We start from the raw sequence: 24,618 nt of genomic DNA, 5'->3' as shown, positions 1-24,618 counted from the left end.
TCCCCCCACCCCCGCTCATGCCCCGTGTGTCTCTCTCCCGTCGGGCCCACCCCCGCTCATGCCCCGTGTGTCTCTCTCCCGACCGCTCACCCCCGCTCATGCCCCGTGTGTCTCTCTCTGTCCCGCCCACCCCCCGCTCATGCCCTGTGTGTCTCTCTCCCTCCCGCCCACCCCCGCTCATGCCCCGTGTGTCTCTCCCTCCTGCCCATCCCCCGCTCATGCCCCATGTGTCTGTCTCCCTCCCCCCACCCCCCGCTCATGCCATGTGTGTCTCTCTCCCTCCCCCCACACCTGCTCATGCCCCGTGTCTGTTCTCCCTACCCCCCGCTCATACCCTTGTCTGTTGTCCCCCCCCACCCCCCACTTATGCCCCGTGTCTTTCTCCTGCTCCCCCACCCCTCGCTCATGCCCCGTGTCTCTCCTGTTGCCCCCCACCCCCCGCTCATGCCCCGTGTCTCTCCTGTTGCCCCCCACCCCCGCTCATGCCCCGTGTTTGTCTCCTGTTCTCCCCACCCCCGCTCATGCTCCGTGTTTGTCTCCTGTTCCCCCCACCCCCCGCTCATGCCCTGTGTCTGTCTCCTGTTGCCCCCATCCCCCGCTCATGCCCCGTGTCTCTCTCCTGTTGCCCCCCACCCCCGCTCATGCCCCGTGTCTCTCTCCTGTTGCCCCCCACCCCCCGCTCATGCCCCGTGTCTGTCTCCTGTACCCCCCACCCCCAGCTCATGCCCCGTGTCTGTCTCCTGTTCCTCCCACCCCCCGCTCATGCCCGTGTCTGTCTCCTGTTGTCCCTCACCCCCCCCGCTCATGCCCCGTGTCTGTTCTCCCCACCCCCGCTCATGCACCGTGTCTGTTGTCCCCCCACCCCCCGCTCATGCCCCGTGTCTGTCTCCTGTTCCCCCATCCCTCGCTCATGCCCTGTGTCTGTCTCCTGTTCACCCCACCCCCCGCTCATGCCCCGTGTCTCTCCTGTTGCCCCACCCCGCTCATGCCCCGTATCTGTCTCCTGTTCTCCCTACCCCCTGCTCATGCCCCCTGTCGGTCTCCTGTTCCTCCCACCCCCCGCTCATGCCCCGTGTCTGTCTCCTGTTGCCCCCCACCCCACCCGCTCATGCCCCGTGTCTGTTTTCCCCACCCCACGCTCATGCCCCATGCCTGTTGTTCCCCCCACCCCCGCTCATGCCCCGTGTCTGTCTCCTGTTCCCGCCACCCCTCGCTCATCCCCCGTGTCTGTCTCCTGTTCCCCCACCCCCGCTCATGTCCCGTGTCTCTCCTGTTGCCCCCACCCTCCGCTCATGCCCCGTGTCTGTCTCCTGTTACCCCCCACCCCCTGCTCATGCCCCGTGTCTGTCTCCTGTTCTCCCCACCCCCCGCTCATGCTCCGTGTCTGTCTCCTGTTCCCCCCACCCCCCGCTCATGCCCAGTGTCTGTCTCCTGTTGTCCCTCACCCCCCGCTCATGCCCCGTGTCTGTTCTCCCCACCCCCCGCTCATGCCCCATGTCTGATGTTCCCCCCACCCCCGCTCATGCCCCGTGTCTGTCTCCTGTTCACCCCACCCCTCGCTCATGCCCCGTGTCTGTCTCCTGTTGCCCCCCACCCCACCCGCTCATGCCCCGTGTCTGTTCTCCCCACCCCACGCTCATGCCCCATGCCTGTTGTTCCCCCCACCCCCGCTCATGCCCCGTGTCTGTCTCCTGTTCCCGCCACCCCTCGCTCATGCCCCTTGTCTGTCTCCTGTTCCCCCCACCCCCGCTCTTGCCCTGTGTCTCTTTCCCCCTCCCCCCACCCCCGCTCTTGCCCTGTGTCTCTTTCCCCCTCCCGCCCACCCCTGCTCTTGCCCTGTGTCTCTTTCCCCCTCCCGCCCACCCCCGCTCTTGCCCCGTGTCTCTTTCCCCCTCCTGCCTACCCCCGCTCTCCCCCCGTGTCTCTTTCCCCCTCCCACCCACCCCCACTCTTGCCCCGTGTCTTTTTCCCCCTCCCGCCCACCCCCGCTCTTGCCCCGTGTCTATTTCCCCCTCCCGCCCACCCGCGCTCTTGCCCTGTGTCTCTTTCCCCCTCCCGCCCACCCCCGCTCTTGTCCCATGTGCCTTTCCCCCTCCCGTCAACCCCCGCTCTTTCCCCATGTCTCTTTCCCCCTCCCGCCCACCCCCGCTCTTGCCCCGTGTCTCTTTCCCTCTCCTGCCCACCCCCGCTCTTGCCCCGTGTCTCTTTCCCCTCCCGCCCACCCCCGCTCTTGCCCCGTGTCTCTTTCCCCCTCCCGCCCACCACTGCTCTTGCCCCGTGTCTTTTTCCCCCTCCCGCCCACCCCGCACTTGCCCCGTGTCTCTTTCCCCCCTCCCGCCCGTCCCCGCTCTTGCCCCATGTCTCTTTCACCCTCCCGCCCACCCCCGCTCTTGCCCTGTGTCTCTTTCCCCCTCCCGCCCACCCCCGCTCTTGCCCTGTGTCTCTTTCCCCCTCCCGCCCACCCCCGCTCTTGCCCCGTGTCTCTTTCCCCCTCCCACCCACCCCCGCTCTTGCCCCATGTCACGTTCCCCCTCCCGCCCACCCCCACTCTTGCCCCGTGTCTCTTTCCCCCTCCCACCCACCCCCGCTCTTGCCCCGTGTCACTTTCCCCCTCCTGCCCACCCCCGCTCTTGCCCCGTGTCTCTTTCCCCCTCCCGCCCACCCCCGCTCTTGCCCCATGTCTTTCCCATCCCGCCCTCCCCCGCTCTTGCCCCATGTCTTTCCCCCTCCCGCCCACCCCTGCTCTTGTCCCGTGCCTTTCCCCTTCCCGCCTACCCCGGCTCTTGCCCCGTGTGTCTCTCCTGCTCATGTCCCGTGTGTCTCTCCCCCTCCCGCTCATGCCCCGTGTCTCTCTCTCCCTCCCCCACCCCCGCTCATGCCCTGTGTGTCTCTCTCCCTCCCGCCCACCCCCCGCTCATGCCCCGTGTGTCTCTCCCTCCTGCCCACCCCCCGCTCATGCCCCATGTGTCTGTCTCCCTCCCCCCACCCCCCGCTCATGCCCTGTGTGTCTCTCTCCCTCCCCCCACACCTGCTCATGCCCCGTGTCTGTTCTCCCCACCCCCCGCTCATACCCGTGTCTGTTGTCCCCCCCCCGCTTATGCCCCGTGTCTTTCTCCTGCTCCCCCACCCCTCGCTCATGCCCCGTGTCTCTCCTGTTGCCCCCCACCCCCCGCTCATGCCCCGTGTCTCTCCTGTTGCCCCCCACCCCCGCTCATGCCCTGTGTTTTTCTCCTGTTCTCCCCACCCCCGCTCATGCTCCGTGTTTGTCTCCTGTTCCCCCCACCCCCCGCTCATGCCCTGTGTCTGTCTCCTGTTGCCCCCATCCCCCGCTCATGCCCCGTGTCTCTCTCCTATTGCCCCCCACCCCCCGCTCATGCCCCGTGTCTCTCTCCTGTTGCCCCCCACCCCCCGCTCATGCCCCGTGTCTGTCTCCTGTACCCCCCACCCCCAGCTCATGCCCCGTGTCTGTCTCCTGTTCCTCCTACCCCCCGCTCATGCCCGTGTCTGTCTCCTGTTGTCCCTCACCCCCCCGCTCATGCCCCGTGTCTGTTCTCCCCACCCCCCGCTCATGCCCCGTGTCTGTTGTCCCCCCACCCCCCGCTCATGCCCCGTGTCTGTCTCCTGTTCCCTCCACCCCTCGCTCATGCCCTGTGTCTGTCTCCTGTTCACCCCACCCCCCGCTCATGCCCCGTGTCTCTCCTGTTGCCCCCACCCCGCTCATGCCCCGTGTCTGTCTCCTGTTCTCCCTACCCCCTGCTCATGCCCCCTGTCGGGCTCCTGTTCCTCCCACCCCCCGCTCATGCCCCGTGTCTGTCTCCTGTTGCCCCCCACCCCACCCGCTCATGCCCCGTGTCTGTTCTCCCCATCCCACGCTCATGCCCCATGCCTGTTGTTCCCCCCACCCCCACTCATGCCCCGTGTCTGTCTCCTGTTCCCGCCACCCCTCGCTCATCCCCCGTGTCTGTCTCCTGTTCCCTCACCCCCGCTCATGTCCCGTGTCTCTCCTGTTGCCCCCACCCTCCGCTCATGCCCCGTGTCTGTCTCCTGTTACCCCCCACCCCCCGCTCATGCCCCGTGTCTGTCTCCTGTTCTCCCCACCCCCCGCTCATGCTCCGTGTCTGTCTCCTGTTCCCCCCACCCCCCGCTCATGCCCAGTGTCTGTCTCCTGTTGTCCCTCACCCCCCCGCTCATGCCCCGTGTCTGTTCTCCCCACCCCCCGCTCATGCCCCATGTCTGATGTTCCCCCCACCCCCGCTCATGCCCCGTGTCTGTCTCCTGTTCCCCCCACCCCTCGCTCATGCCCCGTGTCTGTCTCCTGTTGCACCCCACCCCACCCGCTCATGCCCCGTGTCTGTTCTCCCCACCCCACGCTCATGCCCCATGCCTGTTGTTCCCCCCTACCCCCGATCATGCCCCGTGTCTGTTCTCCCCACCCCACGCTCATGCCTCATGCCTGTTGTTCCCCCCACCCCCACTCATGCCCCGTGTCTGTCTCCTGTTCCCGCCACCCCTCGCTCATCCCCCGTGTCTGTCTCCTGTTCCCCCACCCCCGCTCATGTCCCGTGTCTCTCCTGTTGCCCCCACCCTCCGCTCATGCCCCGTGTCTGTCTCCTGTTACCCCCCACCCCCCGCTAATGCCCCGTGTCTGTCTCCTGTTCTCCCCACCCCCCGCTCATGCTCCGTGTCTGTCTCCTGTTCCCCCCACCCCCCGCTCATGCCCAGTGTCTGTCTCCTGTTGTCCCTCACCCCCCCGCTCATGCCCCGTGTCTGTTCTCCCCACCCCCCGCTCATGCCCCATGTCTGATGTTCCCCCCACCCCCGCTCATGCCCCGTGTCTGTCTCCTGTTCCCCCCACCCCTCGCTCATGCCCTGTGTCTGTCTCCTGTTCACCCCACCCCTCGCTCATGCCCCGTGTCTGTCTCCTGTTGCCCCACACCCCACCCGCTCATGCCCCGTATCTGTTCTCCCCACCCCACGCTCATGCCCCATGCCTGTTGTTCCCCCCCACCCCCGCTCATGCCCCGTGTCTGTCTCCTGTTCCCGCCACCCCTCGCTCATGCCCCGTGTCTGTCTCCTGTTCCCCCCACCCCCGCTCTTGCCCTGTGTCTCTTTCCCCCTCCCGCCCACCCCCGCTCTTGCCCTGTGTCTCTTTTCCCATCCCGCCCACCCCCGCTCTTGCCCCGTGTCTCTTTCCCCCTCCCACCCACCCCCGCTCTTGCCCCATGTCACTTTCCCCCTCCCGCCCACCCCCGCTCTTGCCCCGTGTCTTTCCCCTCCCGCCCTCCCCTGCTCTTGCCCCATGTCTTTCCCCCTCCCGCCCACCCCTGCTCTTGTCCCGTGTCTTTCCCCTTCCCGCCTACCCCGGCTCTTGCCCCATGTGTCTCTCCTGCTCATGTTGAGTGTGTCTCTCCCCCTCCCGCTCATGCCCCGTGTGTCTCTCTCCCTCCCCCCACCCCATGCTCATGCCCCGTGTGTCTCTCTCCCTCCCCCCAACCCGCGCTCATGCCCGTGTGTCTCTCTCCCTCCCCCACCCACTGCTCATGCTCCGTGTGTCTCTCTCCCTCCCCCACCCCCTGCTCATGCCCTGTGTGTCTCTCTCCCTCCCCCCACCTCCCGCTCATGCCCTGTGTGTCTCTCCCCCTTCCCCCCACCCCCCGCTCATGCCTCGTGTGTCTCTCTCCCTCCCCCCACCCCCGCTCATGCCCCGTGTCTCTCTCTCCCTCCCCCCACCCCCGCTCATGCCCCGTGTGTCTCTCTCCCTCCCACCCACCCCCGCTCATGCCCCGTGTGTCTCTCTCCCGACCGCTCACCCCCGCTCATGCCCCGTGTGTCTCTCTCTGTCCCGCCCACCCCCCGCTCATGCCCTGTGTGTCTCTCTCCCTCCCGCCCACCCCCCGCTCATGCCCCTTGTGTCTCTCCCTCCTGCCCACCCCCCGCTCATGCCCCATGTGTCTGTCTCCCTCCCCCCACCCCCCGCTCATGCCCTGTGTGTCTCTCTCCCTCCCCCCACACCTGCTCATGCCCCGTGTCTGTTCTCCCCACCCCCCGCTCATACCCGTGTCTGTTGTCCCTCCCCACCCCCCGCTTATGCCCCGTGTCTTTCTCCTGCTCCCCCACCCCTCGCTCATGCCCCGTGTCTCTCCTGTTGCCCCCCACCCCCCGCTCATGCCCTGTGTGTCTCTCTCCCTCCCCCCACACCTGCTCATGCCCCGTGTCTGTTCTCCCCACCCCCCGCTCATACCCGTGTCTGTTGTCCCCCCCACCCCCCGCTTATGCCCCGTGTCTTTCTCCTGTTGCCCCCCACCCCCCGCTCATGCCCCGTGTCTCTCCTGTTGCCCCCCATCCCCCGCTCATGCCCCGTGTTTGTCTCCTGTTCTCCCCACCCCCGCTCATGCTCCGTCTTTGTCTCCTGTTCCCCCCACCCCCCGCTCATGCCCTGTGTCTGTCTCCTGTTGCCCCCATCCCCCGCTCATGCCCCGTGTCTCTCTCCTGTTGCCCCCCACCCCCCGCTCATGCCCCGTGTCTCTCTCCTGTTGCCCCCCACCCCCCGCTCATGCCCCGTGTCTGTCTCCTGTACCCCCCCACCCCCAGCTCATGCCCCGTGTCTGTCTCCTGTTCCCTCCACCCCTCGCTCATGCCCTGTGTCTGTCTCCTGTTCACCCCACCCCCCGCTCATGCCCCGTGTCTCTCCTGTTGCCCCCACCCCGCTCATGCCCCGTGTCTGTCTCCTGTTCTCCCTACCCCCTGCTCATGCCCCCAGTTGGTCTCCTGTTCCTCCCACCCCCCGCTCATGCCCCGTGTCTGTCTCCTGTTGCCCCTCACCCCACCCGCTCATGCCCCGTGTCTGTTCTCCCCACCCCACGCTCATGCCCCATGCCTGTTGTTCCCCCCGGCCCACTCATGCCCTGTGTCTGTCTCCTGTTCCCGCCACCCCTCGCTCATCCCCCGTGTCTGTCTCCTGTTCCTCCACCCCCGCTCATGTCCCGTGTCTCTCCTGTTGCCCACACCCTCCGCTCATGCCCCGTGTCTGTCTCCTGTTACCCCCCACCCCCCGCTCATGCCCCGTGTCTGTCTCCTGTTCTCCCCACCCCCCGCTCATGCTCCGTGTCTGTCTCCTGTTCCCCCCATCCCCCGCTCATGCCCAGTGTCTGTCTCCTGTTGTCCCTCACCCCCCCGCTCATGCCCCGTGTCTGTTCTCCCCACCCCCCGCTCATGCCCCATGTCTGATGTTCCCCCCACCCCCGCTCATGCCCCGTGTCTGTCTCCTGTTCCCCCCACCCCTCGCTCATGCCCTGTGTCTGTCTCCTGTTCACCCCACCCCTCGCTCATGCCCCGTTTCTGTCTCCTGTTGCCCCCCACCCCACCCGCTCATGCCCCGTGTCTGTTCTCCCCACCCCACGCTCATGCCCCATGCCTGTTGTTCCCCCCCACCCCCGCTCATGCCCCGTGTCTGTTCTCCCCACCCCACGCTCATGCCCCATGCCTGTTGTTCCCCCCACCCTCACTCATGCCCCGTGTCTGTCTCCTGTTCCCGCCACCCCTCGCTCATCCCCCGTGTCTGTCTCCTGTTCCCCCACCCCCGCTCATGTCCCGTGTCTCTCCTGTTGCCCCCACCCTCCGCTCATGCCCCGTGTCTGTCTCCTGTTACCCCCACTCCCCGCTCATGCCCCGTGTCTGTCTCCTGTTCTCCCCACCCCCCGCTCATGCTCCGTGTCTGTCTCCTGTTCCCCCCACCCCCCGCTCATGCCCAGTGTCTGTCTCCTGTTGTCCCTCACCCCCCGCTCATGCCCCGTGTCTGTTCTCCCCACCCCCCGCTCATGCCCCATGTCTGATGTTCCCCCCACCCCCGCTCATGCCCCGTGTCTGTCTCCTGTTCCCCCCACCCCTCGATCATGCCCTGTGTCTGTCTCCTGTTCACCCCACCCCTCGCTCATGACCCGTGTCTGTCTCCTGTTGCCCCCACCCCACCCGCTCATGCCCCGTGTCTGTTCTCCCCACCCCACGCTCATGCCCCATGCCTGTTGTTCCCCCCCACCCCCGCTCATGCCCCGTGTCTGTCTCCTGTTGCCCGCCACCCCTCGCTCATGCCCCGTGTCTGTCTCCTGTTCCCCCCACCCCCGCTCTTGCCCTGTGTCTCTTTCCCCCTCCCGCCCACCCCCGCTCTTGCCCTGTGTCTCTTTTCCCCTTCCGCCCACCCCCGCTCTTGCCCCATGTCACTTTCCCCCTCCCGCCCACCCCCGCTCTTGCCCCGTGTCTCTTTCCCCCTCCCGCCCACCCCCGCTCTTGCCCCATGTCTTTCCCCTCCCGCCCTCCCCCGCTCTTGCCCCATGTCTTTCCCCCTCCCGCCCACCCCTGCTCTTGTCCCGTGTCTTTCCCCTTCCCGCCTACCCCGGCTCTTGCCCCATGTGTCTCTCCTGCTCATGTCCCGTGTGTCTCTCCCCCTCCAGCTCATGCCCCGTGTGTCTCTCTCCCTCCCCCACCCCATGCTCATGCCCCGTGTGTCTCTCTCCCTCCCCCAACCCGCGCTCATGCCCGTGTGTCTCTCTCCCTCCCCCACCCACTGCTCATGCTCCGTGTGTCTCTCTCCCTCCCCCACCCCCCGCTAATGCCCTGTGTGTCTCTCTCCCTCCCCCCACCTCCCGCTCATGCCCTGTGTGTCTCTCCCCCTTCCCCCCACCCCCGCTCATGCCCTGTGTGCCTCTCTCCCTCCCCCCCACCCCCGCTCATGCCCCGTGTCTCTCTCTCCCTCCCCCCACCCCCGCTCATGCCCCGTGTGTCTCTCTCCCTCCCGCCCACCCCCGCTCATGCCCCGTGTGTCTCTCTCCCGACCGCTCACCCCCGCTCATGCCCCGTGTGTCTCTCTCTGTCCCGCCCACCCCCCGCTCATGCCCTGTGTGTCTCTCTCCCTCCCGCCCACCCCCGCTCATGCCCCGTGTGTCTCTCCCTCCTGCCCATCCCCCGCTCATGCCCCATGTGTCTGTCTCCCTCCCCCCACCCCCCGCTCATGCCATGTGTGTCTCTCTCCCTCCCCCCACACCTGCTCATGCCCCGTGTCTGTTCTCCCTACCCCCCGCTCATACCCTTGTCTGTTGTCCCCCCCCACCCCCCACTTATGCCCCGTGTCTTTCTCCTGCTCCCCCACCCCTCGCTCATGCCCCGTGTCTCTCCTGTTGCCCCCCACCCCCCGCTCATGCCCCGTGTCTCTCCTGTTGCCCCCCACCCCCGCTCATGCCCCGTGTTTGTCTCCTGTTCTCCCCACCCCCGCTCATGCTCCGTGTTTGTCTCCTGTTCCCCCCACCCCCCGCTCATGCCCTGTGTCTGTCTCCTGTTGCCCCCATCCCCCGCTCATGCCCCGTGTCTCTCTCCTGTTGCCCCCCACCCCCGCTCATGCCCCGTGTCTCTCTCCTGTTGCCCCCCACCCCCCGCTCATGCCCCGTGTCTGTCTCCTGTACCCCCCACCCCCAGCTCATGCCCCGTGTCTGTCTCCTGTTCCTCCCACCCCCCGCTCATGCCCGTGTCTGTCTCCTGTTGTCCCTCACCCCCCCCGCTCATGCCCCGTGTCTGTTCTCCCCACCCCCGCTCATGCACCGTGTCTGTTGTCCCCCCACCCCCCGCTCATGCCCCGTGTCTGTCTCCTGTTCCCCCATCCCTCGCTCATGCCCTGTGTCTGTCTCCTGTTCACCCCACCCCACGCTCATGCCCCGTGTCTCTCCTGTTGCCCCACCCCGCTCATGCCCCGTATCTGTCTCCTGTTCTCCCTACCCCCTGCTCATGCCCCCTGTCGGTCTCCTGTTCCTCCCACCCCCCGCTCATGCCCCGTGTCTGTCTCCTGTTGCCCCCCACCCCACCCGCTCATGCCCCGTGTCTGTTTTCCCCACCCCACGCTCATGCCCCATGCCTGTTGTTCCCCCCACCCCCGCTCATGCCCCGTGTCTGTCTCCTGTTCCCGCCACCCCTCGCTCATCCCCCGTGTCTGTCTCCTGTTCCCCCACCCCCGCTCATGTCCCGTGTCTCTCCTGTTGCCCCCACCCTCCGCTCATGCCCCGTGTCTGTCTCCTGTTACCCCCCACCCCCTGCTCATGCCCCGTGTCTGTCTCCTGTTCTCCCCACCCCCCGCTCATGCTCCGTGTCTGTCTCCTGTTCCCCCCACCCCCCGCTCATGCCCAGTGTCTGTCTCCTGTTGTCCCTCACCCCCCGCTCATGCCCCGTGTCTGTTCTCCCCACCCCCCGCTCATGCCCCATGTCTGATGTTCCCCCCACCCCCGCTCATGCCCCGTGTCTGTCTCCTGTTCACCCCACCCCTCGCTCATGCCCCGTGTCTGTCTCCTGTTGCCCCCCACCCCACCCGCTCATGCCCCGTGTCTGTTCTCCCCACCCCACGCTCATGCCCCATGCCTGTTGTTCCCCCCACCCCCGCTCATGCCCCGTGTCTGTCTCCTGTTCCCGCCACCCCTCGCTCATGCCCCTTGTCTGTCTCCTGTTCCCCCCACCCCCGCTCTTGCCCTGTGTCTCTTTCCCCCTCCCCCCACCCCCGCTCTTGCCCTGTGTCTCTTTCCCCCTCCCGCCCACCCCTGCTCTTGCCCTGTGTCTCTTTCCCCCTCCCGCCCACCCCCGCTCTTGCCCCGTGTCTCTTTCCCCCTCCTGCCTACCCCCGCTCTCCCCCCGTGTCTCTTTCCCCCTCCCACCCACCCCCACTCTTGCCCCGTGTCTTTTTCCCCCTCCCGCCCACCCCCGCTCTTGCCCCGTGTCTATTTCCCCCTCCCGCCCACCCGCGCTCTTGCCCTGTGTCTCTTTCCCCCTCCCGCCCACCCCCGCTCTTGTCCCATGTGCCTTTCCCCCTCCCGTCAACCCCCGCTCTTTCCCCATGTCTCTTTCCCCCTCCCGCCCACCCCCGCTCTTGCCCCGTGTCTCTTTCCCTCTCCTGCCCACCCCCGCTCTTGCCCCGTGTCTCTTTCCCCTCCCGCCCACCCCCGCTCTTGCCCCGTGTCTCTTTCCCCCTCCCGCCCACCACTGCTCTTGCCCCGTGTCTTTTTCCCCCTCCCGCCCACCCCGCACTTGCCCCGTGTCTCTTTCCCCCCTCCCGCCCGTCCCCGCTCTTGCCCCATGTCTCTTTCACCCTCCCGCCCACCCCCGCTCTTGCCCTGTGTCTCTTTCCCCCTCCCGCCCACCCCCGCTCTTGCCCTGTGTCTCTTTCCCCCTCCCGCCCACCCCCGCTCTTGCCCCGTGTCTCTTTCCCCCTCCCACCCACCCCCGCTCTTGCCCCATGTCACGTTCCCCCTCCCGCCCACCCCCACTCTTGCCCCGTGTCTCTTTCCCCCTCCCACCCACCCCCGCTCTTGCCCCGTGTCACTTTCCCCCTCCTGCCCACCCCCGCTCTTGCCCCGTGTCTCTTTCCCCCTCCCGCCCACCCCCGCTCTTGCCCCATGTCTTTCCCATCCCGCCCTCCCCCGCTCTTGCCCCATGTCTTTCCCCCTCCCGCCCACCCCTGCTCTTGTCCCGTGCCTTTCCCCTTCCCGCCTACCCCGGCTCTTGCCCCGTGTGTCTCTCCTGCTCATGTCCCGTGTGTCTCTCCCCCTCCCGCTCATGCCCCGTGTCTCTCTCTCCCTCCCCCCACCCCCGCTCATGCCCTGTGTGTCTCTCTCCCTCCCGCCCACCCCCCGCTCATGCCCCGTGTGTCTCTCCCTCCTGCCCACCCCCCGCTCATGCCCCATGTGTCTGTCTCCCTCCCCCCACCCCCCGCTCATGCCCTGTGTGTCTCTCTCCCTCCCCCCACACCTGCTCATGCCCCGTGTCTGTTCTCCCCACCCCCCGCTCATACCCGTGTCTGTTGTCCCCCCCCCGCTTATGCCCCGTGTCTTTCTCCTGCTCCCCCACCCCTCGCTCATGCCCCGTGTCTCTCCTGTTGCCCCCCACCCCCCGCTCATGCCCCGTGTCTCTCCTGTTGCCCCCCACCCCCCGCTCATGCCCTGTGTTTTTCTCCTGTTCTCCCCACCCCCGCTCATGCTCCGTGTTTGTCTCCTGTTCCCCCCACCCCCCGCTCATGCCCTGTGTCTGTCTCCTGTTGCCCCATCCCCCGCTCATGCCCCGTGTCTCTCTCCTATTGCCCCCCACCCCCCGCTCATGCCCCGTGTCTCTCTCCTGTTGCCCCCCACCCCCCGCTCATGCCCCGTGTCTGTCTCCTGTACCCCCCACCCCCAGCTCATGCCCCGTGTCTGTCTCCTGTTCCTCCTACCCCCCGCTCATGCCCGTGTCTGTCTCCTGTTGTCCCTCACCCCCCCGCTCATGCCCCGTGTCTGTTCTCCCCACCCCCCGCTCATGCCCCGTGTCTGTTGTCCCCCCACCCCCCGCTCATGCCCCGTGTCTGTCTCCTGTTCCCTCCACCCCTCGCTCATGCCCTGTGTCTGTCTCCTGTTCACCCCACCCCCCGCTCATGCCCCGTGTCTCTCCTGTTGCCCCCACCCCGCTCATGCCCCGTGTCTGTCTCCTGTTCTCCCTACCCCCTGCTCATGCCCCCTGTCGGGCTCCTGTTCCTCCCACCCCCCGCTCATGCCCCGTGTCTGTCTCCTGTTGCCCCCCACCCCACCCGCTCATGCCCCGTGTCTGTTCTCCCCATCCCACGCTCATGCCCCATGCCTGTTGTTCCCCCCACCCCCACTCATGCCCCGTGTCTGTCTCCTGTTCCCGCCACCCCTCGCTCATCCCCCGTGTCTGTCTCCTGTTCCCTCACCCCCGCTCATGTCCCGTGTCTCTCCTGTTGCCCCCACCCTCCGCTCATGCCCCGTGTCTGTCTCCTGTTACCCCCCACCCCCCGCTCATGCCCCGTGTCTGTCTCCTGTTCTCCCCACCCCCCGCTCATGCTCCGTGTCTGTCTCCTGTTCCCCCCACCCCCCGCTCATGCCCAGTGTCTGTCTCCTGTTGTCCCTCACCCCCCCGCTCATGCCCCGTGTCTGTTCTCCCCACCCCCCGCTCATGCCCCATGTCTGATGTTCCCCCCACCCCCGCTCATGCCCCGTGTCTGTCTCCTGTTCCCCCCACCCCTCGCTCATGCCCCGTGTCTGTCTCCTGTTGCCCCCCACCCCACCCGCTCATGCCCCGTGTCTGTTCTCCCCACCCCACGCTCATGCCCCATGCCTGTTGTTCCCCCCTACCCCCGATCATGCCCCGTGTCTGTTCTCCCCACCCCACGCTCATGCCTCATGCCTGTTGTTCCCCCCACCCCCACTCATGCCCCGTGTCTGTCTCCTGTTCCCGCCACCCCTCGCTCATCCCCCGTGTCTGTCTCCTGTTCCCCCACCCCCGCTCATGTCCCGTGTCTCTCCTGTTGCCCCCACCCTCCGCTCATGCCCCGTGTCTGTCTCCTGTTACCCCCCACCCCCCGCTAATGCCCCGTGTCTGTCTCCTGTTCTCCCCACCCCCCGCTCATGCTCCGTGTCTGTCTCCTGTTCCCCCCACCCCCCGCTCATGCCCAGTGTCTGTCTCCTGTTGTCCCTCACCCCCCCGCTCATGCCCCGTGTCTGTTCTCCCCACCCCCCGCTCATGCCCCATGTCTGATGTTCCCCCCACCCCCGCTCATGCCCCGTGTCTGTCTCCTGTTCCCCCCACCCCTCGCTCATGCCCTGTGTCTGTCTCCTGTTCACCCCACCCCTCGCTCATGCCCCGTGTCTGTCTCCTGTTGCCCCACACCCCACCCGCTCATGCCCCGTATCTGTTCTCCCCACCCCACGCTCATGCCCCATGCCTGTTGTTCCCCCCCACCCCCGCTCATGCCCCGTGTCTGTCTCCTGTTCCCGCCACCCCTCGCTCATGCCCCGTGTCTGTCTCCTGTTCCCCCCACCCCCGCTCTTGCCCTGTGTCTCTTTCCCCCTCCCGCCCACCCCCGCTCTTGCCCTGTGTCTCTTTTCCCATCCCGCCCACCCCCGCTCTTGCCCCGTGTCTCTTTCCCCCTCCCACCCACCCCCGCTCTTGCCCCATGTCACTTTCCCCCTCCCGCCCACCCCCGCTCTTGCCCCGTGTCTTTCCCCTCCCGCCCTCCCCTGCTCTTGCCCCATGTCTTTCCCCCTCCCGCCCACCCCTGCTCTTGTCCCGTGTCTTTCCCCTTCCCGCCTACCCCGGCTCTTGCCCCATGTGTCTCTCCTGCTCATGTTGAGTGTGTCTCTCCCCCTCCCGCTCATGCCCCGTGTGTCTCTCTCCCTCCCCCCACCCCATGCTCATGCCCCGTGTGTCTCTCTCCCTCCCCCCAACCCGCGCTCATGCCCGTGTGTCTCTCTCCCTCCCCCACCCACTGCTCATGCTCCGTGTGTCTCTCTCCCTCCCCCACCCCCTGCTCATGCCCTGTGTGTCTCTCTCCCTCCCCCCACCTCCCGCTCATGCCCTGTGTGTCTCTCCCCCTTCCCCCCACCCCCCGCTCATGCCTCGTGTGTCTCTCTCCCTCCCCCCACCCCCGCTCATGCCCCGTGTCTCTCTCTCCCTCCCCCCACCCCCGCTCATGCCCCGTGTGTCTCTCTCCCTCCCACCCACCCCCGCTCATGCCCCGTGTGTCTCTCTCCCGACCGCTCACCCCCGCTCATGCCCCGTGTGTCTCTCTCTGTCCCGCCCACCCCCCGCTCATGCCCTGTGTGTCTCTCTCCCTCCCGCCCACCCCCCGCTCATGCCCCTTGTGTCTCTCCCTCCTGCCCACCCCCCGCTCATGCCCCATGTGTCTGTCTCCCTCCCCCCACCCCCCGCTCATGCCCTGTGTGTCTCTCTCCCTCCCCCCACACCTGCTCATGCCCCGTGTCTGTTCTCCCCACCCCCCGCTCATACCCGTGTCTGTTGTCCCTCCCCACCCCCCGCTTATGCCCCGTGTCTTTCTCCTGCTCCCCCACCCCTCGCTCATGCCCCGTGTCTCTCCTGTTGCCCCCCACCCCCCGCTCATGCCCTGTGTGTCTCTCTCCCTCCCCCCACACCTGCTCATGCCCCGTGTCTGTTCTCCCCACCCCCCGCTCATACCCGTGTCTGTTGTCCCCCCCACCCCCCGCTTATGCCCCGTGTCTTTCTCCTGTTGCCCCCCACCCCCCGCTCATGCCCCGTGTCTCTCCTGTTGCCCCCCATCCCCCGCTCATGCCCCGTGTTTGTCTCCTGTTCTCCCCACCCCCGCTCATGCTCCGTCTTTGTCTCCTGTTCCCCCCACCCCCCGCTCATGCCCTGTGTCTGTCTCCTGTTGCCCCCATCCCCCGCTCATGCCCCGTGTCTCTCTCCTGTTGCCCCCCACCCCCCGCTCATGCCCCGTGTCTCTCTCCTGTTGCCCCCCACCCCCCGCTCATGCCCCGTGTCTGTCTCCTGTACCCCCCCACCCCCAGCTCATGCCCCGTGTCTGTCTCCTGTTCCTCCCACCCCCGCTCATGCCCATGTCTGTCTCCTGATGTCCCTCACCCCCCCGCTCATGCCCCGTGTCTGTTCTCCCCACCCCCGCTCTTGCCCTGTGTCTCTTTCCCCCTCCCGCCCACCCCCGCTCTTGCCCTGTGTCTCTTTCCCCCTCCCGCCCACCCCCGCTCTTGCCCCATGTCTCTTTCCCCCTCCCACCCACCCCCGCTCTTGCCCCGTGTCACTTTCCCCTCCCGCCCACCCCCGCTCTTGCCCGTGTCTCTTTCCCCTCCCGCCCACCCCCGCTCTTGCCCCGTGTCTTTCCCCTCCCGCCCTCCCCCGCTCTTGCCCCATGTCTTTCCCCCTCCCGCCCACCCCTGCTCTTGTCCCGTGTCTTTCCCCTTCCCGCCTACCCCGGCTCTTGCCCCGTGTGTCTCTCCTGCTCATGTCCCGTGTGTCTCTCCCCCTCCCGCTCATGCCCCGTGTGTCTCTCTCCCTCCCCCCACCCTATGCTCATGCCCCGTGTGTCTCTCTCCCTCCCCCCAACCCGCGCTCATGCCCGTGTGTCTCTCTCCCTCCCCCACCTACTGCTCTTGCCCCGTGTCTTTTTCCCCCTCCCGCCCACCCCCGCACCTGCCCCGTGTCTCTTTCCCCCTCCCGCCCATCCCTGCTCTTGCCCCATGTCTCTTTCACCCTCCCGCCCTCCCCCGCTCTTGCCCTGTGTCTCTTTCCCCCTCCCGCCCACCCCTGCTCTTGCCCTGTGTCTCTTTCCCCCTCCCGCCCACCCCCGCTCTTGCCCCGTGTCTCTTCCCCCTCCCACCCACCCCCGCTCTTGCCCCGTGTCACTTCCCCCTCCCGCCCACCCCCACTCTTGCCCCGTGTCTCTTTCCCCCTCCCACCCACCCCCGCTCTTGCCCCGTGTCTTTCCCCTCCCGCCCTCCCCCGCTCATGCCCCATGTCTTTCCCCCTCCCGCCCACCCCTGCTCTTGTCCCGTGTCTTTCCCCTTCCCGCCTACCCCGGCTCTTGCCCCGTGTGTCTCTCCTGCTCATGTCCCGTGTGTCTCTCCCCCTCCCGCTCATGCTTCGTGTGTCTCTCTCCCTCCCCCCACCCCATGCTCATGCCCCGTGTGTCTCTCTCCCTCCCACCAACCCGCGCTCATGCCCGTGTGTCTCTCTCCCTCCCCCACCCACTGCTCATGCTCCGTGTGTCTCTCTCCCTCCCCCACCCCCCGCTCATGCCCTGTGTGTGTCTCTCCCTCCCCCCACCTCCCGCTCATGCCCTGTGTGTCTCTCCCCCTCCCCCCCACCCCCCGCTCATGCCCCGTGTGTCTCTCTCCCTCCCCCCCATCCCCGCTCATGCCCCGTGTCTCTCTCTCCCTCCCCCGCTCATGCCCCGTGTGTCTCTCTCCCTCCCGCCCACCCCCGCTCATGCCCCGTGTGTCTCTCTCCCGACCGCTCACCCCCGCTCATGCCCCGTGTGTCTCTCTCTGTTCCGCCCACCCCCCGCTCATGCCCTGTGTGTCTCTCTCCCTCCCGCCCACCCCCCGCTCATGCCCCGTGTGTCTCTCCCTCCTGCCCACCCCCCGCTCATGCCCCATGTGTCTGTCTCCCTCCCCCCACCCCCCGCTCATGCCCCATGTCACTTTCCCCCTCCCGCCCACCCCCGCTCTTGCCCCGTGTCTCTTTCCCCCTCCCGCCCACCCCCGCTCTTGCCCCGTGTCTTTCCCCTCCCGCCCTCCCCCGCTCTTGCCCCATGTCTTTCCCCCTCCCGCCCACCCCTGCTCTTGTCCCGTGTCTTTCCCCTTCCCGCCTACCCCGGCTCTTGCCCCATGTGTCTCTCCTGCTCATGTCCCGTGTGTCTCTCCCCCTCCCGCTCATGCCCCGTGTGTCTCTCTCCCTCCCCCCACCCCATGCTCATGCCCCGTGTGTCTCTCTCCCTCCCCCCAACCCGCGCTCATGCCCGTGTGTCTCTCTCCCTCCCCCACCCACTGCTCATGCTCCGTGTGTCTCTCTCCCTCCCCCACCCCCCGCTCATGCCCTGTGTGTCTCTCTCCCTCCCCCCACCTCCCGCTCATGCCCTGTGTGTCTCTCCCCCTTCCCCCCACCCCCCGCTCATGCCCCGTGTGTCTCTCTACCTCCCCCCCACCCCCGCTCATGCCCCGTGTCTCTCTCTCCCTCCCCCCACCCCCGCTCATGCCCCGTGTGTCTCTCTCCCTCCCGCCCACCCCCGCTCGTGCCCTGTGTGTCTCTCTCCCGACCGCTCACCCCCGCTCATGCCCCGTGTGTCTCTCTCAGTCCCGCCCACCCCCCGCTCATGCCCTGTGTGTCTCTCTCCCTCCCGCCCACCCCCCGCTCATGCCCCGTGTGTCTCTCCCTCATGCCCACCCACCGCTCATGCCCCATGTGTCTGTCTCCCTCCCCCCACCCCCCGCTCATGCCCTGTGTGTCTCTCTCCCTCCCCCCACACCTGCTCATGCCCCGTGTATGTTCTCCCCACCCCCCGCTCATACCCATGTCTGTTGTCCCCCCCACCCCCGCTTATGCCCCTTGTCTTTCTCCTGCTCCCCCACCCCTCGCTCATGCCCCGTGTCTCTCATGTTGCCCCCCAACCCCCGCTCATGCCCCGTGTCTCTCCTGTTGCCCCCCACCCCCCGCTCATGCCCCGTGTTTGTCTCCTGTTCTCCCCACCCCCGCTCATGCTCCGTGTTTGTCTCCTGTTCCCCCCACCCCCCACTCATGCCCTGTGTCTGTCTCCTGTTGCCCCCATCCCCTGCTCATGCCCCGTGTCTCTCTCCTGTTGCCCCCCACCCCCCGCTCATGCCCCGTGTCTCTCTCCTGTTGCCCCCCACCCCCCGCTCATGCCCCGTGTCTGTCTCCTGTACCCCCCACCCCCAGCTCATGCCCTGTGTCTGTCTCCTGTTCCTCCCACCCCCCGCTCATGCCCGTGTCTGTCTCCTGTTGTCCCTCACCCCCCGCTCATGCCCCGTGTCTGTTCTCCCCACCCCCGCTCATGCCCCGTGTCTGTTGTCCCCCCCGCTCATGCCCCGTGTCTGTCTCCTGTTCCCCCCACCCCTCGCTCATGCCCTGTGTCTGTCTCCTGTTCACCCCACCCCCCGCTCATGCCCCGTGTCTCTCCTGTTGCCCCCACCCCGCTCATGCCCCGTGTCTGTCTCCTGTTCTCCCTACCCCCTGCTCATGCCCCCTGTCGGTCTCCTGTTCCTCCCACCCCCCGCTCATGACCCGTGTCTGTCTCCTTTTGCCCCCCACCCCACCCGCTCATGCCCCGTGTCTGTTCTCCCCACCCCAGCTCATGCCCCATGCCTGTTGTTCCCCCCACCCCCGCTCATGCCCCGTGTCTGTCTCCTGTTCCCGCCACCCCTCGCTCATCCCCCGTGTCTGTCTCCTGTTCCCCCACCCCCGCTCATGTCCCGTGTCTCTCCTGTTGCCTCCACCCTCCACTCATGCCCCGTGTCTGTCTCCTGTTACCCCCTACCCCCCGCTCATGCCCCGTGTCTGTCTCCTGTTCTCCCCACCCCCCGCTCATGCTCCGTGTCTGTCTCCTGTTCCCCCCACCCCCCGCTCATGCCCAGTGTCTGTCTCCTGTTGTCCCTCACCCCCCCGCTCATGCCCCGTGTCTGTTCTCCCCACCCCCCGCTCATGCCCCGTGTCTGATGTTCCCCCCACCCCCGCTCATGCCCCGTGTCTGTCTCCTGTTCCCCCCACCCCTCGCTCATGCCCTGTGTCTGTCTCCTGTTCACCCCACCCCTCGCTCATGCCCCTTGTCTGTCTCCTGTTGCCCCCCACCCCACCCGCTCATGCCCCGTGTCTGTTCTCCCCACCCCACGCTCATGCCCCATGCCTGTTGTTCCCCCCCACCCCCGCTCATGCCCCGTGTCTGTCTCCTGTTCCCGCCACCCCTCGCTCATGCCCCGTGTCTGTCTCCTGTTCCGCCCACCCCCACTCTTGCCCTGTGTCTCTTTCCCCCTCCCGCCCACCCCCGCTCTTGCCCTGTGTCTCTTTCCCCCTCCCGCCCACCCCCGCTCTTGCCCCGTGTCTCTTTCCCCCTCCCACCCACCCCCGCTCTTGCCCCGTGTCACTTTCACCTCCCGCCCACCCCCGCTCTTGCCCGTGTCTCTTTCCCCCTCCCGCCCACCCCCGCTCTTGCCCCGTGTCTTTCCCCTCCCACCCTCCCCCGCTCTTGCCCCATGTCTTTCCCCCTTCCGCCCACTTCTGCTCTTGTCCCGTGTCTTTCCCCTTCCCGCCTACCCCGACTCTTGCCCCGTGTGTCTCTCCTGCTCATGTCCCGTGTGTCTCTCCCCCTCCCGCTCATGCCCCGTGTGTCTCTCTCCCTCCCCCCACCCCATGCTCATGCCCCGTGTGTCTCTCTCCCTCCCCCCAACCCGCGCTCATGCCCGTGTGTCTCTCTCCCTCCCCCACCCACTGCTCTTGCCCCGTGTCTTTTTCCCCCTCCCGCCCACCCCCGCACTTGCCCCGTGTCTTCTCTTCCCCCTCCCGCCCGTCCCTGCTCTTGCCCCATGTCTCTTTCACCCTCCCGCCCACCCCCGCTCTTGCCCTGTGTCTCTTTCCCCCTCCCGCCCACCCCCGCTCTTGCCCTGTGTCTCTTTCCCCCTCCCGCCCACCCCTGCTCTTGCCCTGTATCTCTTTCCCCCTCCCGCCCACCCCCGCTCTTGCCCCGTGTCTCTTTCCCCCTCCCACCCACCCCCGCTCTCGCCCCGTGTCACTTTCCCCCTCCCGCCCACCCCCGCTCTTGCCCGTGTCTCTTTCCCCCTCCCGCCCACCCCCGCTCTTGCCTCGTGTCTTTCCCCTCCCACCCTCCCCGTTCTTGCCCCATGTCTTTCCCCCTCCCGCCCACCCCTGCTCTTGTCCCGTGTGTCTCTCCCCCTCCCACTCATGCCCCGTGTGTCTCTCTCCCTCCCCCCACCCCATGCTCATGCCTCGTGTGTCTCTCTCCCTCCCCCCCAACCTGCGCTCATGCCCGTGTGTCTCTCTCCCTCCCCCACCCACTGCTCATGCTCCGTGTGTCTCTCTCCCTCCCCCACCCCCCGCTCATGCCCTGTCTGTCTCTCTCCCTCCCCCCACCTCCCGCTCATGCCCTGTGTGTCTCTCTCCCTCCCGCCCACCCCCGCTCATGCCCCGTGTGTCTCTCTCCCGACCGCTCACCCCCGCTCATGCCCCGTGTGTCTCTCTCCGTCCCGCCCACCCCCCGCTCATGCCCTGTGTGTCTCTCTCCCTCCCGCCCACCCCCCGCTCATGCCCCGTGTGTCTCTCCCTCCTGCCCACCCCCCGCTCATGCCCCATGTGTCTGTCTCCCTCCCCCCACCCCCCGCTCATGCCCTGTGTGTCTCTCTCCCTCCTGTTGCCCCCACCCCACCCGCTCATGCCCCGTGTCTGTTCTCCCCAACCCACGCTCATGCCCCATGCCTGTTGTTCCCCCCACCCCCGCTCATGCCCGTGTCTGTCTCCTGTTCCCGCCACCCCTCGCTCATCCCCCGTGTCTGTCTCCTGTTCCCCCACCCCCGCTCATGCCCCGTGTCTCTCCTGTTGCCCCCACCCTCCGCTCATGCCCCGTGTCTGTCTCCTGTTACCCCCCACCCCCCGCTCATGCCCCGTGTCTGTCTCCTGTTCTCCCCACCCCCCGCTCATGCTCCATGTCTGTCTCCTGTTCCCCCCACCACCCGCTCATGCCCAGTGTCTGTCTCCTGTTGTCACTCACCCCCCCGCTCATGCCCCGTGTCTGTTCTCCCCACCCCCCGCTCATGCCCCATGTCTGATGTTCCCCCCACCCCCGCTCATGCCCCGTGTCTGTCTCCTGTTCCCCCCACCCCTCGCTCATGCCCTGTGTCTGTCTCCTGTTCACCCCACCCCTCGCTCATGCCCCGTGTCTGTCTCCTGTTCCCCCCACCCCCCGCTCATGCCCTGTGTCTCTCCTGTTGCCCCCATCCCCCGCTCATGCCCCGTGTCTGTCTCCTGTTACCCCCCACCACCCGCTCATGCTCCGTGTCTCTCGTGTTGCCCCCACCCCGCTCATGCCCCGTGTCTGTCTCCTGTTCTCCCCACCCCCCGCTCATGCCCCCTGTCTGTCTCCTGTTCCTCCCACCCCCCGCTCATGCCCCGTGTCTGTCTCCTGTTGCCCCCCACCCCACCCGCTCATGCCCCATGTCTCTCCTGTTGCCCCCAGTGCCCGCTCATGCCCCGTGTCTGTCTCCTGTTACCCCCCACCCCCGCCCATGCCCCGTGTCTGTCTCCTGTTCTCCCCACCCCCGCTTATGCTCCGTGTCTGTCTCCTGTTCCCCCCACCCCCGCTCATGCCCCGTGTCTGTCTCCTGCTGCCCTCCACCCCCGCTCATGCCCCGTGTCTCTCTCCTGTTGCCCCTCCCAACCCCCGCTCATGCCCTGTGTCTGTCTCCTGTACCCCCCACCCCCCGCTCATGCCCTGTGTCACTCTTCTGTTGGCCCCCACTCCCCCGCTCATGCCCCGTGTCTGTCTTCTGTTCCCCCCACCCCCCGCTCATGCCCAGTGTCTGTCTCCTGTTCCCCCCGCCCCCCTCTCATGCCCCGTGTCTGTCTCGTGTTGCCCCCACCCTTGCCCCATGTCTGTCTCCTGTTCCCCCCACCCCTCGCTCATGCCCTGTGTCTGTCTCCTGTTCACCCCACTCCGCGCTCATGCCCTGTGTCTCTCTCCTGTTGCCCCCCACCCCCCGCTCATGCCCTGTGTCTGTCTCCTGTTGCCCCCACGCCCCCGCTCATGCCCCGTGTCTGTCTCCTGTTCTCCCCATCCCCTCTCATGCCACGTATCTGTCTCCTGTTCCCCCCATCCCCCGCTCATGCCCCGTGTCTGTCTCCTGTTCTCCCCACCCCCCGCTCATGCTCCATGTCTCTCTTCTGTTGGCCCCACCCCCCGCTCATGCCCCATGTCTGTCTCCTGTTGCCCCCCACCCCCCGCTCATGCCCCGTGTTTCCCTCATGTTACCCCCCTCCCACCCGCTCATGCCCTGTGTCTCCCTCGTGTTCCCCTCACCCCCCACTCATGCCCCTTGTCTCTCTCCTTTCCCCCCACCCCCGCTCATGTCCCGTGTGTGCCCTGTCCCCCCCCGCTCATGCCCCGTGTCTCCCTCGTGTTCCTCCCCACCAGCTGCTCATGCCCCGTGTCTCTCTCGTGTTCCCCCCACCACCGCTCATGCCCCGTGTTTCCTTCCTTTTCCCCCCACGCCCTGCTTATGCCCCGTTTGTACCCTGTTCCCTCTCACCCCCCGCTCATGCCCATGTGTCTCCCCTGTTCCCCCCACCCCCCGCTCATGCCCTGTTGTGTTCTTTATACACCCCGACTTCCCTTTCCATGGTGGCCATCTTGGTAAAAGATTTTCCTTCCTACACCGGGACGCCGCAGGTGTCCCGGTGTAGGAAGGATAATCTTTTTGTTTTTTTTTACCACCCGGTGTTCCCACTTTGAGGACATAAGATGTTAGTGGTCTTCATCTATTGAAAAGGATGTTATGGTGACGTTGCACTAATAAAACCCTTTAAAATTTAGTTAAAAAAAATGTTACAGGGACGTTATCGTTAAGTTGCACTAATACAAACCCATGAAATTCAATGAAAAAACGTTGTTAAAGGGACGTTATGGTTAAGTTGCGCTACTAAAAACCTATGAAATTCAGTGAAAAAACGTTGTCAAAGGGACGTTATGGTTCCAAGTAAAACCGAAAAACCCTTGAAATTCGCCAGTTATGTTAAGCTAAGCAACCATAACTCGCGCCACCACCGTGCACTGCTAAGACTAACACCCAGGACATCAAAGATGACATCACAAATGTCATTGATGACATCACTGATGACATCACATGTCTGGCTCACTCTTTTTTCTTTTGCTGACATATCTAGGCCACATGGTTTTCTTCAGTAACAGTCAGAAACTAAACATTTTATTTTATTTGTAGACGTATCCTTCAAGTAGGTTCTTACAGTAATTCCCTTAGAGTCCAGTCACATCATATGAACCATATACATACGGGAAGACACAAGATTGAAAGACAGCAATCCTTTTTGTGCATAAAGATAATCAATATACTTATGAGCACTTTCTGATAGTTCTGTTTTTTTTTTTTTTTTATGGCTGTACTTTCCCTGTGGGTCCAATCACATCAAGTGATACATATACATAGGGTAAATAGCAGCTTTGAAACAGAGCAATCATTTATTTGCATGAAAATAATCAGTTAAGTTATGAATTGTTTCTGCTCCTACTTGTGCTTTTTTGCTAACTTCACTTTCCCAGTATATACCCATATTGGTGTGTGTTCTTGTGTCTTTGTGTTTTGTCTATAGTAATGCAATTATGTAATACATGTGTTTTATTAGCTACGTATTACATATTTCACAGTACACAAAAATCTATTAAGAAAACAATTATCATTTCATTATTCAACATATTAACATTACAAATATTATACCTTCATCTTGTACGCTGCACACAATGTTATGTTTCTGTATGAGTAGCTTAGTATACTAGATAGAACCCCATAATAGAATGCTATTTATATCAATGCATCGTTCAATGCACTAATTAGGGTATGATATTTATTGCAATGATCCTTGACACTTGTTTTGCAACATTATAATAAGAATCCCTTGTACACATATTTCATGAAAAGTACATACACATGTGATGTCATCAGTGATGTCATCAATGACATTTGTGATGTCATCTTTGATGTCCTGGGTGTTAGTCTTAGCAGTGCACGGTGGTGGCATGAGTTATGGTTGCTTAGCTTACCATAACTGGCGAATTTCAAGGGTTTTTCGGTTTTACTTGGAACCATAACGTCTCTTTGATAAAGTTTTTTCACTGAATTTCATAGGTTTTTAGTAGCACAACTTAACCGTAACGTCCCTTTAACAAAGTTTTTTCACTGAATATATATATACATATATATATATTTACACAGCCACAGCAACTTCTTTTTTTCCCATAGACAGAATGGGGGAAAAACTTTGCCCACGGCTACAGATCAAACCGTTGGATGGATTTTCACCAAATTTGCGCCAGGAGCAGCGGTTTGGTCCCGAAAGCGTGCTTTAGTGAATTTGGTGAAAATCCATCTAGTAGTTTGTTTTTTAAAGAATCAAAAAGTAGGTCTAAAAAAATTAGTGATATCTATGTCCGCTCCACGGACACACTTCCCTGTTCGCTCCGCGGGCAGGACACCGATTGGGTAATCGGGCATGTCATGTCTGCGGACATGTGAGGTGTTTGCT

This window comes from Ambystoma mexicanum, chromosome 11 (assembly GCF_040938575.1).
Source record: "Ambystoma mexicanum isolate Mex_15411 chromosome 11, UKY_AmexF1_1, whole genome shotgun sequence".
In the NCBI taxonomy this organism is placed as follows: Eukaryota; Metazoa; Chordata; class Amphibia; order Caudata; family Ambystomatidae; genus Ambystoma; species Ambystoma mexicanum.
Note: the sequence above shows the minus strand (reverse complement) of the source record.